This window comes from Pollachius pollachius, assembly GCF_949987615.1.
Source record: "Pollachius pollachius genome assembly, chromosome: 1".
Lineage (NCBI taxonomy): Eukaryota > Metazoa > Chordata > Actinopteri > Gadiformes > Gadidae > Pollachius > Pollachius pollachius.
In genome coordinates, this window is record NC_136934.1 from 11695375 (window position 1) to 11710571 (window position 15197).

General features: G+C 40.2%; 1 long non-coding RNA gene across 1 annotated transcript; it reads right to left on the reverse strand.

Moving 5' to 3' along the window:
• Positions 1-1429: 1429 nt before the first annotated feature.
• Positions 1430-4675, reverse strand: LOC307089201. The gene is made up of 4 exons (XR_013812611.1): positions 4616-4675; positions 2968-3186; positions 2705-2793; positions 1430-2345 (listed from the first exon to the last, which is right to left on the reverse strand). It is a non-coding gene; the product is annotated as an uncharacterized lncRNA (long non-coding RNA).
• Positions 4676-15197: the final 10522 nt, after the last annotated feature.

Genomic DNA, 15197 nt, shown 5'->3' on the forward strand with positions numbered 1-15197 from the left:
TACTCACTCACTCAGTTCCCAGGAAATCTACCATAGGAGTGTTTTGTATCCGTGCGGTAGAGATTTAGAGTGAGAGAGAGTAAAAGGTGGGGGGGGAAGGGAGAGAGAGAGTTAGAGGGAGTGTGAAGGGCATGCAATAGCACACTGAGCCCTGGGCCAGTGGAAGAAGGGATTATTCAGCATGGGCCTGGTGTGCCGGTGCTGGCTGGCTTTAGAGATACACACCATGCTGAGCTCAGGGGCACAGAGACAAGCTCAGAGGTGCTCAAAATATCCTGTTAGTTATTGTTGTAGTTTGAGTGATAGTGATAGATGGGGTGGGTTGAAGTAATAGTAATATGCAGTGATAAGGGGGGAAGGTATAGGTGTTTACACTTGGATCTGAATTTAGTTCATCTTTATAAAACGGAGAGATGTCTCGCAATCACATTACACTTCCAAATAAGATGTCTGACTTGTCTTACTTTCTCCCACTTGTGGTTGAAAAAACATTGTAAGAATGGTGGTGTCAAACATATGCATTTATTTGTTCTTGCTTTTTTTTATTCTTTATTTTAACATTGGGTAAGTTGTAAGTATTACAATTTTCTGTATAAATGTTTGTGCTGACCTTTCCTCCAGTGTTAGCATTGAGCAAGATAAGCGAGACACTGACACAATATATAAAGTTGATACACGAGTTGCATTTTATGGGGGTTTTCACATTTTCTACTGTGACAACTTTCCATAAACCACAAAGGGGATTACCCGTTTACATGGAAAGACAAAAAAAAAAGATGAGTACACAACATATTTCCCCAAACTGTCAAACCTGTGTGTCTTCTCAGTGGCTTTTCACTCCTCCTTGGTTCCCTCCTGGCTGTGTGATTAATACTCTTGCCTGATGAAATACTGTCGGGGGCATTGGGCTCTCCAATCCCAGAGGCTCCCAACAGAATATAAGGCTGTGTGTGTGTTTCTATCTATCTGTGTGTCTGTCTCGCTCTCTCTCTCTCTCTCAATAGAAAAGAGAGAGAAAGAGAGAGTATATACACACAGAATGTATGCAGAGGCCAAAATTACAGCAGGGATTAAGTGCCTGCCTAGGAAATATCCTATAGTAATGACTGGGAGCTACTGAGCTATTTTTAGCCGGTGTTGCCATGTACAAGGAAAGCTCTTGGAGAGAGTCTCACTGTATGCAGAGGAAACAAGACATTTTCTATGAGCATGAAACAATGTCATCCTAATCCCATGCACGAGTGGAGAAAGAGACCCACCCCCCCCACACACACACACACACACACACAGACACACAGACACACTTTGCCTGAATGGATTGGCTAGAGGATGTAATGTTGATACAATAACTATAAGACATTGCCTGTCACTGACTTAAATCAAAAGGAAATGATTTTTGTATTTTATTATTACTTTATTAATCCGAGGCAGGAAACAACGATGCAATCAGTTCTATTTAATTCACTTCTCATTTCAAATCTGTTGTTCCAGACGGGAAATGAGGATGTAAGAGGAATACCAAACGAAATACACAATGTACACAATAACAGCAGAAGTATAAAGAACACAAGATTATTAAAAAAAGAAGAATAGATATAGTAAAATAATATTCATATTGTTGATGCTGAACTGTATCAATGTCTACATGTAGCATATAGAACATTGGCCAGTCTTGCAATACACTGTAATGCCACTTGCAAGCAGCAGACCTCCACAGTACTAAGATAATACCATACTTTTTCAATCACAGATGGATGATGATGGTCCCAAAGGCTGCTTCTTTCGACTTTTGAGGAGTCAAGTCTTATCCCAATTTGATTCATCACAGGAACATAATGAAGGAAGGAACCCAATGAATATATATGAAGACAAAGTTCTGAATTATCTCTAGTAATGAATGGCAAAAGGTTTCTGCCATCCCTTATACAACATTTTCCTCGTTGCTGTCATAAGATAACAGACATGTACAAGCAGGGATGTGCTTAACAAGGTTAAAAAGATAAAAGATACAAAGAAAAAGTGTATTTTTCTTCTGTATCTTTGTATCTATCTATCTTTATATTGTATGCACCATATAAATACTAATGAATTGCATTTATAGAAATCATTTGAAGGCATCAGGCATCAACTATTTTATACAGGTAACTAGCCGCAATTCTTCCAGATTTAGTATCCGATTTGTCCATCAAGAAAAGTTCGCCCCTTTCATCACAGCAGAGGAACTTCACCACATTTTCTGTTTTATGCTCCAGACGCCTCCAAATGCTCCCTTCTTCATCTTCCCACCTAAAGCGGTATTCTTTACCCAAGCATTTCGGCAAATCTTCTTCAGCATGTTCACCCAGCTGCGGACACAAAAGACTGGTTAAACTCAAAAGGTAACTGTAAATAATGACCACAAAAGGGTTATTGTTGAAATAGAAGCTTGAAAGCTAACCAGTTAACTATATAATTCAATTAACATCACACAATATTCATTTGTCTCAACATGTCTGTCTTACTTGGGCATCTCCCCAACTTGTGTTTAATATGAAATCAGAGGCAAGATCTATGAAATTAATGAGTGTGACAGTAGTACAACTGCTTTGAAGTCATTTCCTGTAGAGGAACAAATTTACTTATTGTACGTTGCTTTGTATAGAAGCTTCTGCTAAATGCCCTAAACTTAAATGTAAAATGTATTTAAATATAGCTTTATATTTACCTCCAGGCTGTCACCGACTTTTGGAGAGCAGTGTTTTCCATCACAATAGAATGAGAAAGCAACATGCAAGTCCCACTCATAGAATGTCGCTGTGTAAGAAATCAGCAAGCAAACATTGTGATCATGCAAGAGGCAATAGTAATTTAACTTACATACTGTATATAAATGTGGCCCGAATGAGACCAACCTGCAATAGTTCCATTTTTAACAAGAAAATCCAAATCACATCACTGCTGCAATCTGAATTATAGAGACTCATTTACCTACGTACTGGCTCGTTGTGCTGATTTGGGCCGATTTGGCTTTCAATGCTTTTCCAGGAATCATTTTGATGACAGTCACTTGCTGCCCATTTTTTTGGGTCAGGTAGCCCGTCCTCTTTTTAGGTTCAATCATGATGATAGTGGCAGCTGACAATACTCCGTTTTGGACACCAGGTTGAATTAGGAAGATAATGAAGCTTTTTTGTAATAAAGGTATATCTGAAAAGGAGGAAAAATGACGATATAAGGCTCTGGCAGGGAGAAAACATTGATGAGGCACTCTCAAGTGTCAGGCATAGTCCTTTTAATTGACAATGTGGGACTTTCTGAAATTCTCTGAAATGATACAGTAAAAAAACATTGGTTTTGGGTAAGTGAGTTTTGTCATTTTAGAAGACGCGTATACAAAGCGACTTGACACAAGTAGAAAATGTGTAATGTGTGTGTTGGTCTAAAGGTTTACTTAGATTGAACAAAAACTAAATAAGATTTTCCTTCCATTCGGCCAGAGAGGGGTGTCTCTTGCAGCCACTTTTTGCAGAGTTCATGAACTGTAGTGCAATGGCATGCCCTGTATTTAGTCGAACTGATTTCACCTAAACCTACACATGTGAGGCTGGATCCGTCCTTTACTTCATCCATCCCTATTATACTAATTATTTGGGGAGTAGCAATTTTATTTAATTCATAAATCGGAGCAAAGTCTATCTGTGATGTTTCCAGTTAGTTTACATCAGCCTACTACCTATGTGCATGTGATAGAATGATTCAGATTAGCTGGCATGGATGATTGCATATTAATCTGACAACACACTGTGTGTGAAGGTAATAAAAAAAACACTCATTAAAAGTTCTAAGCCATTTAGGTGAGAGTAAAACAAAAAAGGCGTTTCTCTGTGCGACCCGTGTGTTTCTTTTGTCTTTGGATCCACTAAGGAGACGTTGCACGCCGATTTTAATTTTTAATTAAAAAAGTAAAAAGAATATTTGTATGATTTAATCCCTTAACCCCTAAAATACTGTCCTGAATTCGCCAGCGGAGCGTCTTTGCCTCATGCATGCATGTATGGAGTTTATTACGGTGGAAAAGTGACACATCATGAATACGCATTTGACCTTCAGGTCAACACACCACTCTGTCGGGGTTTGTGCATTATGACACTGTGCATTATTTACTTAACATTTGCTGCATGTGGAGTATAAAGATGACAAAAGCCCCAAATTCTTGATATACATTTCCCAAATCCAATTAAGGAACTGGATTTTCGCCCCATGTTTAGACATCAAATCAACCTTTAGCCTAGCGAAGACTATTTTAGTCTTGGATCATTCGTTGTTTTTTTCACATAGCCTTTAGGTGAGGACTATAATGTCATGGACGATAACTTTAATAACTCTCCATACACTATGACACTATGATAATAGTATTACAATTAGGTTTTGCATGAGTCAATCGTCTAATCCATAAGGAAGCCTATATTCGACACGTCCGTGATGGTTATTTAAAAATGTGTTATTTGAATAGGTCCTTGGCGATAAAAAACACATCCCCAAACACCGCTGCAACAATGTTGGAACCTATGTTTGGAAGTCGACTCCATCCTCGGCAGTGACAATCGCATAGTAAACATTGAGGCATGCTACTTACAGCAGGTCTTTGCTCTCTCCAGCAGGTAAACGTGGTGTGACGAGTTGTGCGCGAAGAAGTGTCGAGGCTCTTCTTTTTAACGGGCAGTCGGAACGTTCGGCTTCACACGTTCCGCCTGCTTTACACAGGGATGCGACGCCACGTTTCCCGAAGCCAATGAGTGAATCGGTTCTATTCCGCAGGTTAAAGTAGTGACTCATTGTCAACCACTGTATTACCCATAATCATTTTTTGTTTCAGTTATTTGGTCCAATACAGTATGGTCAGTGAGTCAGCCTATAGCATCCAGTCCTTTGTACAGCAGTGTATCATCATTTCTATTCTCATTCTCATCCTCATTATCCCTGGCCATTCCATTCTGCCAGCCAGTATTTAGCAATTGAGATAAACATCATTAAAACATCTCAGTGTGTACTACTGTCATAATTAACTTAAATAACAATGTGTGTGTGTGTGTGTGTGTGTGTGTGTGTGTAAAACTTTGACCCCATAATTTAGCCAAGGATGTTTTTATATGAAGCCCAACTCAAAGTCCATCAGTTTCAGTGAGGAGTGAGGAGACGTGTGGGTTCACCAAAATAGACTTATTCTAAATTTAGATATAGATATTTGTGTATTAATTGTTGCTAAACCTGCCATTGCTAAAAACGGCATTGCACCCATATCGAAAGCTTGGCTTCCTATGAAGCTAGGAATCAGCCTTTCTTTGGTTTTTACAAAACCAACATTTGTCATGCCTGACATTCTTTCTGGCCTTTAGTCATTACTATAGAAAAAAAGTTGAGGATAGGGAAAATTCCAAGAAGTATGCAAGGGAACAATAACAGTGAAGTTAACAGTGTGTTATCAGGAGTTAAAGTGTGCTGTATGAGCCACAGCCCTCAAGCGTGTTGAGCAATGTTTAAAACTTAGATAAGTACTTAAAGGGCCAGTGAAGCCAAAACCATTTATATTTACAGAAATAAGGCCACAGAGACAACAAGAGTGAAATCCACCCAATTTATTTTTACCATTCTCCTCAAAACACTACTTGAACGTTCCACTCTGCAGACAGTTACACATCTTTCGTGACAACGAAGTGCCTGTAAATAGAGTGTGTTCCAGATGCAAATATGGTGTGTTCCAGATCCAAATCACATCACTGCTGCAATCTGAATTATAGAGACTCATTTACCTACGTACTGGCTCGTTGTGCTGATTTGGGCCGATTTGGCTTTCAATGCTTTTCCAGGAATCATTTTGATGACAGTCACTTGCTGCCCATTTTTTTGGGTCAGGTAGCCCGTCCTCTTTTTAGGTTCAATCATGATGATAGTGGCAGCTAAAAATACTCCGTTTTGGACACCAGGTTGAATTAGGAAGATAATGAAGCTTTTTTGTAATAAAGGTATATCTGAAAAGGAGGAAAATGAGGATATAAGGCTCTGGCAGGGAGAAAACATGGATGAGGCACTCTCAAGTGTCAGACATAGTCCTTTTAATTGACAATGTGGGACTTTCTGAAATTCTCTGAAATGATACAGTAAAAAAACATTGGTTTTGGGTAAGTGAGTTTTGTCATTTTAGAAGACGCGTATACAAAGCGACTTGACACAAGTAGAAAATGTGTAATTGTTGGTCTAAAAGTTTACTTAGATTGAACAAAAACGAAGTAAGATTTTCCTTCCATTCGGCCAGAGAGGGGTGTCTCTTGCAGCCACTTTTTGCAGAGTTCATGAACTGTAGTGCAATGGCATGCCCTGTATTTAGTCGAACTGATTTCACCTAAACCTACACATGTGAGGCTGGATCCGTTCTTTACTTCATCCATCCCCATTATACTAATTATTTGGGTAGTAGCAATTTTATTTAATTCATAAATCGGAGCGAAGTCTATCTGTGATGTTTCCAGTTAGTTTACATCAGCCTACTACCTAAGTGCATGTCATAGAATGATTCAGATTAGCTGGCATGGATGATTGCATATTAGTCTGACAACACACTGTCTGTGAAAGTTATAAAAAAACACTCAAAATTCAAAGCCATTTTGGTGAGAGTAAAAAAAAAAGGCGTGTGTGTGTGTGTGTGTGCAACCACACCCAAATTATATTTCCTCCTCACCTTTTAATCTATTACTGACGCTTATCAACGACCCGTGTGTTTCTTTTGTCTTTGGATCCACTGAGGAGACGTTGCACGCCGATTAAAATTTTTAATTAAAAAAGTAAAAAAAATATTTGTATGATTTAATTCCTTAACCCCTGAAATACTGTCCTGAATTTGCCAGCGGAGCGTCTTTGTCTCATGCATGCATGTATGGAGTTTATTACGGTGGAAAATTGACACATCATGAATACGTGCACATTTGACCTTCAGGTCAACACACCACTCTGTCGGGGTTTGTGCATTATGACACTGTGCATTATTTACTTAACATATGCTGCATGTGGAGTATAAAGATGACAAAAGCCCCAAATTCTTGATATACATTTCCCAAATCCAATTAAGGAACTGGAATTTCGCCCCATGTTTAGACATCAAATCAACCTTTAGCCTAGCGAAGACTATTTTAGTCTTGGATCATTCGTTGTTTTTTTCACATAGCCTTTAGGTGAGGACTATAATGTCATGGACGATAACTATAATAACTCTCCATACACTATGACACTATGATAATAGTATTACAATTAGGTTTTGCATGAGTCAATCGTCTAATCCATAAGGAAGCCTATATTCGACACGTCCGTGATGGTTATTTAAAAATGTGTTATTTGAATAGGTCCTTGGCGATAAAAAACACATCCCCAAACACCGCTGCAACAATGTTGGAACCTATGTTTGGAAGTCGACTCCATCCTCGGCAGTGACAATCACATAGTAAACATTGAGGCATACTACTTACAGCAGGTCTTTGCTCTCTCCAGCAGGTAAACGTGGTGTGACGAGTTGTGCGGGAAGAGTCAGTCGGAACGTTCGGCTTCACACGTTCCGCCTGCTTTACACAGGGATGCGACGCCACGTGTCCCGAAGCCAATGAGTGAATCATTGTCATTGTCAACCACTGTATTACCCATAATCATATGTTGTATATCATATCATTTTTTGTTTCAGTTATTTGGTCCAATACAGTATGGTCAGTCTATAGCATCCAGTCTTTTGTACAGCTGTGTATCATCATTTCTATTCTCATTCTCATCCTCATTATCCCTGGCCATTCCATTCTGCCAGCCAGTATTTAGCAATTGAGATAAACATCATTAAAACATCTCAGTGTGTACTACTGTAATAATTAACTTAAATAACAATGTGTGTGTGTTTGTGTGTAAAACTTTGACCCCATAATTTAGCCAAGGATGTTTTTATATGAAGCCCAACTCAAAGTCCATCAGTTTCAGTGAGGAGTGAGGAGACGTGTGGGTTCACCAAAATAGACTTATTCTAAATTTAGATATAGATATTTGTGTATTAATTGTTGCTAAACCTGCCATTGCTAAAAACGGCATTGCACCCATATCGAAAGCTTGGCTTCCTATGAAGCTAGGAATCAGCCTTTCATTGGTTTTCACAAACCCAACATTTGTCATGCCTGACATTCTTTCTGGCCTTAAATCATTACTATAAAAAAAAAGTTACTTGAAAAAACACTACTTGAACGTTCCACTCTGCGGACAGAGGTACACATCTTTCGTGACGACAAAGTGCCTGTAAATATGGTGTGTTCCAGATGCCTCATACACCACCCGCAACAGTTGCATGTTGGGAAACCTTCCAGCTTTCTTGCGGTATTTCACAGAGGAACGCTCCCTTTTGGTCGTTCCCACTCAGAATTCTGAGAGTATGCTGAGTTCACTGAGGCTGACCTTACGACTCGACAACAAAAATGGCTGCGCCCGTTAAGAGATTTACTTTCTTTGTATTTGTACCACGTTGGTCAATTTAAAGGTCCCATGGCATGCTACTTTATGGATGCTTTAATATAGATATTAGTGGGCCCCAAACACAGTATTTGAAGACGTTCCCAAAATTCAGCCGTGGTGCAGAATTACAGCCACTATGAGCCAGTCGCAAATTGGGCTTTCCCCAAACGCGCTGTTTCGGTGTCTGTAGCTTTAATGTAAAGGAGTAGAGAGGCGGGTCAAGGAGGAGGGCGGGGGTGTGGCCCTGAGCAGCTTGCGGCCACGGTACCATGCGCTCTGTTTACAGTGGATGTATCGCAATGGCGAGGCACACACAGCCTTTGGCCGTGTTCTGTAAATATTCTAGAACACTCCGGGTGCTCCGGTGTGAGTCCTGGAGCTCTATATCATAAATAATATCATATTATACATAGATATCTATATCATATAATAAATATTATCACGGCCAAAAGCTGTGTGAGCCTCCAGATGATATCATGAATCTCAAACGACTGCGTCGGGTTCTCTAACGTCTCTGGTTCTTCCACGTCCACATCAATCTGAAGTAGACTGAACCACGACACGAAGGAGAAAGGGATTGTTGCTCGTGATTGTTGACCATGGTTCTCTCCCGCCGGAGCCTTGCTACCTAGGGACCACCGCCTCGGCAGTGGGCAGCGCTTAGGCACCACCGCCTCCTGCAACAGGCAGCGCCGAGGCGGTGGTCCCTCGGCAGTGGGAAGCGGGGCTCAAGCGGGAGACATTCGTGGGCAACAATCCCTTTCTCCTCCATGTCGTGGTTCATGTATTTCAGGGAGTCAAAGCCAAAGTTCCTTTCCCCCAATTCCTTCTCAACCAGGGCTGAGATAACTCCCACTACGAGTCTCGTTGTGGAAATACCAGAGACGAGAGTCCGACGTGTTATGCGCCATAACACCAACAGCAGAAAGGTTATCTAAATAACAAAGAAGTGTACAACACTTGCGTTACAGTGTGTGTAATCACACACACACACCTAACTACATGATTTCAAACCACAGCTTAAACCACGATGATGCATAACAGGTGTCATTGAAGCAACTTTCAATATATGTTAATAATAAGTGTAACCCTGTCAATGTAAGGGCTACTAAAGTATTAACTGGGGGGCTATTGAAGGCATAAACTTGGTCAAAATGCTGTATTGATATAACTATTTAGTTTGAAGTGTATGAAAAAGGTTACGTTGGTTTTCGATTGAAGTTCAACATATGTTATTTTTAGGAGTTGGTCGCTTGAGAGTGGCGTGAGTTGCGCACGTAGGGAGTTCAGACAGAGAGGAACACATGCGTTCATTATTCATCATTCCTTATGACGACATACGGGGGAAATTACAAACCGGCGCGTCTGAGCTTAGTTTTTTTCAAAGGTGGAAGCACAATGCCTAGTGCTCGTTTTACCCCCAACGAAATGTCTAGCTACTGGGGGAGCATAGGTAGGCTCGAGGAACTCATATTCATGTTAGAAAACCTCAGAAAGTGAAATTTCCATGCCATGGGATCTTTAATGTCGATTTTAAATGCTCTTACACACTTGATTATATTGCTACTTTATTCCGGTATCCAATATATGCATTTTGTAAGCAGAAAACAGACAAATTATACAATAGCACAGCCATCCCCGGCAGTTTCTCTCTGGTGTGTTGACAGTATATGGAATTAGCAACCTGACAACCTGTCAGATGTTGAAATGATTGTTTGTATGGATGAGAATCAAAAAAACAACCCTAACTACATGATGTCAAACCACAGCTTAAACCACGATGATGCATAACAGGTGTCATTGAAGCAACCTTCAATATATGCTAATAATAAGTGTAACCCTGTCAATATAAGCGCTACTAAAGTATTAACTGGAGGGCTATTGAAGGCATAAACTTGGTTAAAATGCTGTATTGATATAACTATTTAGTTTGAAGTGTATGAAAAAGGTCGATTGAAGTTCAATATAAGTTATTTTTAGGAGTTGGTCACGTGAGAGTGCCGTGAGTTGCGCACGTAGGGAGTTCAGACGGAGAGGAATGCATGCGTTCATGCGTTAATTTAGTCAGATAACCGAACCCAGATACATACGAATGAACCGTCAGAGTGACGCAGTTCTCTTGGGAAAATACTTGTTGTCTGGCGTCACCACGCGGGCGCCGTTTTGATGCTGCAGGGGGGCCGCAGCAAGTTATTTAACCTTTGGTAAGAGAAATGCCTTATTGATATTTTGGTTTCTTTTATTGGTTTATGAATGTTTGCACTGGTAAAGAGTTTCATGCAACATGTATAACGTGGACCTTTGAATGTAGATTCAAATGTATAGATGTATTCTGACTGTGTTGAATGAGTAATTTGAATGCAGGTTTTTGAATATTATTCTGACTGTGTTATACAGGTCAGGTTTTTCTTTTGACGCTTTTCCATACTGACCGATCCCGTCCAAAGATGGCGAGCTACCATTGAACCAGGATCCACTGGGATGAACATTTTGAAATTCTTTCGACCTGTGAGTTATGGACTGAGTGGTAGGATCCGCACGGCCACTACTATTCTGCATATCGTGCGAGAATCCAACACGGAACAATCACAACACACAAGAGACAATTACAATCCTTGGTTGGACTTTGTTACGCTCCACCTCTAGTCGGCCTCTCTAACCACCCTTGACCCCAAATGTCAAAGGACACCTTTCACAAAAACCCAACCAGTGGGATTTATTTACATAAACATATGAAAAGGACACGACATTAAGATATACAAAGTCCGAAACATAAAGACAAGACAAATCCCAGAGAGGTGGCACGACCAGCCAGCAGTCCCATGACCAAAAGCATTCCCATGGGAAGGGGAATCTGTCGCTTTTAACTCCGGTCTTGAGGAGCGGTCCAGGTGCTCCTAATCAGCTCCACTGATGCAGCACACCTGAGCATGGGCTGAGACATGCCAACAGAACAGGGACAAAGACAGAAAGCAAGCCCTCTTCTGAGGCTTAAGTGTGCACGTTTAACTTGATTGTGCCCCTGCACCACCCAAAGACCATTGCACTGCCACTGCAAGGCCAGTGGGGTGTAGAGGGGCACAATCAGACTTTAACAGACTTTCTTTTATTCTCTTTTATTTCCTACTTGGGCCCAAGGTTATGTGATTTTATAAAGTATAAGGTTAAGTTTGTTTTGTACTGTTTAAAGAAAAAACTTTTGAATAATAAGTCGTCAAACTAAACTGTCGTCTCATTAATTATCCATCTTGCTCCATTAGTCGAACCTAGTAATCTGGCCCAGAATATTGTTGTATAAAGAATTCTTAATCTGCTAATCCAATAAGGTGTTACATAAACACTACATACAAACCATGTAGGAGTGTGAGGATTCGTCAGGATTAATCATGAAGATTGTCCGGTCTGTCAGAAGATGTCCACTTGTGAAAGAATTGGAAGAAGGATTTCGGCCTATGATAACTCTACCACAACAAGGATTTCTTATCATATATCAGTCTCAAAATAATTCTCTAATTATTCTGATGTAACAAATAAGTATAGATTCAGTTCTAGGAAAGGTCAATCAACCCATGTGTCCATTATCACCTATAGTGCCTGAAACTAATGCTATTTTAGTTGTAATTATGAAGACACACGACAGGTCCTCAGAACCTCACCATCACCTGCAACACATACAAACCCTGTGATGATTCTTTCCCGCGTCTAGATGATCAAACTCATTTGTCAGGATATACAGGTCATACTCAGAAAATTTGAATATCGTACAAAAGTTCATTTATTTCAGTAATTCAACTTAAAAGGCCAAACTAATACATTATGTAGACTCATTACATGCAAAGTGTGATATTCCAAGCCTTTATTGTTATAATTTTGAAGATTACTGCTTACAATTTATGAAAACCCCAAATTCAAAATCTCAGATATTGTGAAAAGGTTCCATATTGTAGGCTCAAAGTGTCACATTCTAATCAGCTAATTAATCCAAAACACCTGAAAAGAGTTCCTGAGCCTTTAAATGGTCACTCAGCCTGCTTCAGTAGGATTCACAATCATGGGGAAGACTGCTGACCTGACAGTTGTGCAGAAAACCATCATTGACACCCTCCACAAGGAGGATGTTCGCAAAGTGCTGTATCAAAGCACATTAATAGAAAGTTAAGTGGAAGGGCAAAGTGTGGAAGAAAAAGGTGCACAAGCAGCAGGGATGACTGCAGCCTGGAGAGGATTGTGCGCAAAAGGCCTTTCAAAAGTGTTGGAGAGCTTCACAAGGACTGGGCTGAGGCTGAGGTGAGTGCATCAAGAGCCACCACACACAGACAAATCTGTGAAAAGGGCTTTAAATGTCGTACTCCTCTTGTCAAGCCGCTCCTGATCAAAAAACATCAGAAGCGTCTTACCTGGGCTAAAGAAAAAAATAACTGGTCTGTTGCTCAATGGTCCAAAGTCCTCTTTTCGGATGAGAGCAAATTTTGCATCTCATTTGGAAACCAAGGTCCAAGAGTCTGGAGAAAGATTGGAGAGGCACAGAATGCAAGATGCTTGGAGTCCAGTGTGAAGTTTCCACAGTCTGTGTTGGTTTGGGGAGCCATATCATCTGCTGGTGTTGGTCCACTGGGCTTTATTAAGACCAGAGTCATCACAACCGTCTACCAGGACATTTTAGAGCACTTCATGCTTTCTTCAGCGGACCATCTTTATGGGGATGCTGACTTCATTTTCCAGCAGGACTTAGCACCTGCCCACACTGCCAAAACTACAAAAACCTGGTTCAATGAGCATGGGATTACTGTCCTTGATTGGCCAGCAAACTCGCCTGACCTGAACCCCATGCATTGCCAAGAGAAAGATGAAAGACATGAGACCAAACAATGCCAAAGAGCTGAAGGCCGCTATTGAAGCATCCTGGTCATCCATAACACCTCAGCAGTGCCACAGGCTGATAGCATCCATGCCAGGCCGCATTAAGGCAGTAATTCATGCAAAAGGGGCCCAAACCAAGTACTGAGTACATATGCATGGTTATACTTTTCATAGGGCCAACATTCATGTAATATTCTAATTTTCTGAGATTTTGAATTTTGTGTTTTCATAAGCTGTAAACCATAATCTTAAAAATTATAACAAATAAAGGCTTGGAATATCTCACTTTACATGTAATGAGATTACATAATGTATTAGTATGACCTTTTAAGTTGAATTACTGAAATAAATGAACTTTTGCACGATATTCTAATTTTCTGAGTATGACCTGTACAGTGGGTGATGTCTACCCAGATGTTTACTGGACAGATTAGGCTTCCAGTTTACGTTCCCATTTGTGATGTCCAGGCCTGGAAATGAGGAATTTTAGGGGCAAGGCCACTTGGCCTGCAGTCGGGCGATAATTCTGAGGGCACAAAGGCCACATGCCAGGGCATCAAGGCCTTAAGTTAAAAACGTGATTTTAATTCCAAAATAGACAAATTCATTTCTAAGAGCATAAATGCCTTTTTAATCAAAATAATTTATTTACTATTCATACTAAGGTTTAGGGTCACATACCATCAGTAAAATCATTGAAGCCTTTTACTTGTTTTTCAACAAGTAATATTGAAAAACATTTTCAATTGAATCAATAAATTCAATTTTAATCCTCATCGTTTGGTGATGTGGAATCAGGGTGGTTCTGGTGCTTCTTTGGGCCATAAGGAAATATTTTTGGCCTCCTCCGCTCTACCTGAGAGGTGGACACATTATTCCTATACCAAAAGACCCCAAATCTACATGCAGTGGTCCTAACTGTAGACCTATAACGTTCCTAGCTGTTCGGAGTAAAATTTTAGAAAGGATTGTATATAACCAAAACCATGAGTATATGTCTAAGAATAAGTAATGCACAACATGCCTACATGGTTAAGGGGGATTGACAATTCATTGTTATCTGGTGCTGTCATGTTTGACTTCAGCGCTGCATTTTACCTTATTGACCACAAGTTGTTGATTGAAAAACTTACACACTATGGTTTTGGACCTATGGCAGTCTCTTGGTTTGAGAATTACTCATCATTCAGAACTCAGCGGGTTCTCTTGAATGGTACTCTGTCCAATAGCATTAACCTTGAATGTAGTTTGCCGCAAGGAAGTTGTATGGGTCCGGTTTTATTTTAAATTTTTACGAATGATCTCGTTCTTGTTATTCAAAAATCCACTATGGTTTTATATGCTGACGATTCTACACTGTACTATTCTGCATCTACATGCTGTAAACTTAAGTCCGCTCTGTCACAAGATCTGAATGCAGTGGTCAAGTGGGTTACAGCATATAGACTTGTTTTAAACCATCAAAAACTGTGAGCACTGTCTTTGGATCAATGCCAGGGGCGGACTGGCCACCGGGAGGTTCGGAAGATTTCCCGAACGATGCCAGTCAAGAAGGAGAGTAAGTTAAAGCTTTTAGGACTGTCCATTTGTAACACTGTCCTGGACTGATCATGTTAGGCAGATAGCTGCCAAGATGAGTAGAAGCATTGCTACCATTTACTCTGCGGAGACAGAATGTTCAAACATTAGTATTATGCCATCTTGACTATTGTTCTGTAATTTGGGGATCTGCCTCTAAGAATGACTTAAATAAACTTCAAATTGTACAAAACAGGGCTGCGAGACTTGCCCTTGATAGATCTTAAAGATAAAATGTTGACCGGATG